We start from the raw sequence: 3,597 nt of genomic DNA on the forward strand, positions 1-3,597 counted from the left end.
ATATACAACCTACGGCTTCAGGAAATAATGCTGAATCCATATGTATGGTTTGTAAACAAATAATGTTAGAATCCCAAGAGTTACTTATAATTACAAATTGCAATCACTTTTTCCATGGGTTATGCATTGAAAACGTTTTATCTGAATCATTAGAATGTCCAACTTGCCATAAATCTTGTGATCTTTCTGATTTAAAGAAATATTCTTTTTCTAACCAATCACGAGTTGATCCAACTACAAAAGCAAATGTAAGTGTACGGGGTAAAGGTCGAGGGGCAATGGCCAAAAGATACAAAACTAGAAACGTAACTAAAACCCTTTTCCAAGAAAATCAAAACCTTTTCGATAATAGTCAGAACCCCACACATAATGAGGAAATCGTAGTATCAGACGTTTCCACTCCTGTACCTAATCGTAATAATAATTTGGAAAATGTTTATAATGAACCTCAGGCAACTTCTCGTAGTGTTGCTCAGAACAATATTACTATTGATTCTTCTCAGTTAAGCCAGATAATTGAAACTAGTATAGTTCGTATACTACAGAATCTAAATGTAGTCCCAAACACTTCTAATAATCAGCAAAGACACACACAACCACCCTTTGTTTCGGCAGCTCGACATCAACAACCATTTGCTCAACCACAACAACCTATTCGTCAACAATTTCATTTGCCACCACCAAATGTAAATCGTATTTCTCCCAATTCCAATTTCACTGAGAATTCAACCATTCGAACTGATAAGATCACTTCAGTCATACAAAATTGGAATTTGAAATTCGATGGTTCGGCCAATGGACTGACAGTAGATGAGTTTTTATATAGGATTCGGTCTCTGACCGCTGATAATTTTAACAACGACTTTTCCATCATTTGCAAAAATTTACACATCTTGCTCTCTGGTAAAGCGCGCGACTGGTTTTGGCGCTACCACAAGCAAGTCGAAACCATTCAATGGAATGAATTCTGCGTCGCTATCAAATATCAGTATAAAGACTTTAAGTCTAATTTTGATTTAAGGGAAGAGTTAAGAAATAGGAAAATGCGAAATGGAGAAACCTTTGACGTTTTCTTTGAGGCAGTTTCATCCATTTTGGATCGCCTAGATAGTCCTATCCCTGAAAATGAATTGGTTGAACTCCTTACTAAAAATCTTCGTCCTGATATACGCCATGAACTATTATACGTTCCTATTTACTCTATAGCGCATCTTAGAAAATTGGTTCAAATGCGTGAAAATTTAATGAACGACGATTATTTCCGAAAAAATGCTCCTCCAAAAGTGTTTAATAGTAATTTCTCCAGACGCAATATTGCGGAAATAGATTCTAGTGAACCATCTGAATTTGTAAACACACAAACTTTGGAAAATAACGTTGACGCAATCGATCAGAAACCTATAATTTCCAAGTGTTGGAATTGTGACGATTATGGTCACCACTGGCAAGATTGTGTTAGTGACAGAACAGTCTTTTGTTACGGATGTGGTATGAAAAATACCTACCGTCCACAATGCCAGAAATGCTCCGTCAAAAAACTTGCTAATTCAAAAAACTTACAAACTCTAACTCAATCCCAAACACTTCCTTAGATAAAGCAAGTAATAGCTTAGTTGCGACAGACGATTCTGTGCAAAATACCATTGTTTTGAAAAACCCTAATTCAACGCCAAATACAAAAGAAAATAAAATATTATACCCAATTAGGTCTTACCATGAGAGATGGCAAGAATATATTGCCAAAAGAAATGCTATTTTTCAAGTTTCATCCTTAAACCATTTGAGTACTAGAAAGCCTAAAAGATCTACCATACGCTTACGCAAATATTTCAAGTTTAGGAAAATAACGTCTAAATACACTGTTTCTACAGTTGTAACTAATTCTGAAGACAGACGATTTTACGCAAAAGTAAAATTCTTGAATTTTGAACCACTTGGCCTACTTGATACCGGAGCCAATATCAGTTGTATTGGTAACAAGCTGGCTCAAGAAAATTTTTCCAAATTTAGTCAATTTACCAAAGTTAATTCGTACGTTAAAACAGCCGACGGAGGATTACAGAAAGTGATCGGTCACATTGATGTAGAGATCGTATTTAGAAACCAAATTCGCCCTATAAAGATTTGGATTGTGCCATCCTTATCCCAGAACTTAATATTAGGTTTGAACTTTTGGAAACTATTTGATTTAGCCCCAAATTTATTCGACACCGCTATTTTTAGCTGTAATTCCGACTTGTCCGAAAATTTATCCGAAGTTTCGTCCGTTGATGTTAATAAGCCTGAAATTATTTCAGAAGATCCCCAATATCCATTATCTCTTTGCCAAAAATCCCAATTGGAACGCTGTTATTTCATTATTTCCCAATTTTGAAAAACAGGGTCTGGGAAAAACCGCCTTAATTGAACACAACATCGATGTGGGAAATGCGACTCCGGTAAAACAGAGGTTTTATCCAGTCTCACCCGCTGTGGAGAGACTAATGTATAAGGAGATCGATCGTATGTTGTCGTTAGGGGTTATTGAACATTCAACCTCGCCGTGGAGTTCACCGATGCGACTCGTAGTAAAGCCGAATAAAGTCAGATTATGCCTCGACGCCCGTAAGTTAAATCTAGTGACGAAAAAAGATGCTTACCCGCTTCCTAGCATCGAGGGCATATTGGCAAGGTTGCCTAAAGCAAACTTAATTTCGAAACTAGATTTAAAGGATGCTTATTGGCAGATAGGCTTAGCTGAGCAAGCGAAACCCCTTACAGCTTTTACGATACCCGGTAGGCCCCTTTACCAATTTAAGGTAATGCCATTTGGGCTTTGTAATGCCCCGTCCACGATGTGTCGTCTAATGGATGAGCTAATACCTTCAGACCTAAAATATTGCGTTTTTGGCTACTTAGACGATCTCGTCATTGTCTCCGAAGACTTTTCTTCCCATATCTCTACTTTAGTGCGAATTGCGGATCAGTTTAAAAAGGCGAATTTAACTTTGAACGTTTCAAAATCCCGTTTTTGTGTCACAGAGACCAAGTATCTTGGTTACGTTATCGGTAACGGGGGAATAAAAACAGACCCCGAGAAAATAGATTCTATTGTGTCTTGGCCTTTGCCAAAGAATATTAAACAAGTCCGTGGGTTTCTCGGCCTCGCGGGCTGGTATAGGAGATTTATCTCAAATTTTTCTTCTATTGTGTTTCCGATAACGGAAGTTCTATCCACAAAACGAAAATTTGTGTGGACAGAAGAGGCCCAAAAAGCTTTCCAAGAAATCAAGAATCATCTAACCTCTGCTCCCATTCTTGCCAACCCAGATTTTAATAAAAAGTTTTTTATACATTGTGACGCGAGTGATTTCGGGATAGGTGCCGTTTTGGTTCAGCTAGACGACAACGGAGATGAAAAACCCATCGCCTTTATGTCTAAAAAGCTGAACACAGCACAGCGAAATTATAGTGTTACTGAGAGAGAGTGTTTGGCAGCAATTGAAGCAATTAACCGGTTTAGATGTTATATTGAGATGCAAGAATTTGAAGTTATTACCGATCATTCGAGTTTGGTATGGCTTATGAAGCAGTCGGAGTTAAGCGGTCGTCTTGCCA

The sequence above is a fragment of the Lucilia sericata genome, unplaced genomic scaffold (genome assembly GCF_015586225.1).
Source record: "Lucilia sericata isolate MDLA Ls3-8-SP2 unplaced genomic scaffold, ASM1558622v1 Contig000219F_arrow, whole genome shotgun sequence".
Lineage (NCBI taxonomy): Eukaryota > Metazoa > Arthropoda > Insecta > Diptera > Calliphoridae > Lucilia > Lucilia sericata.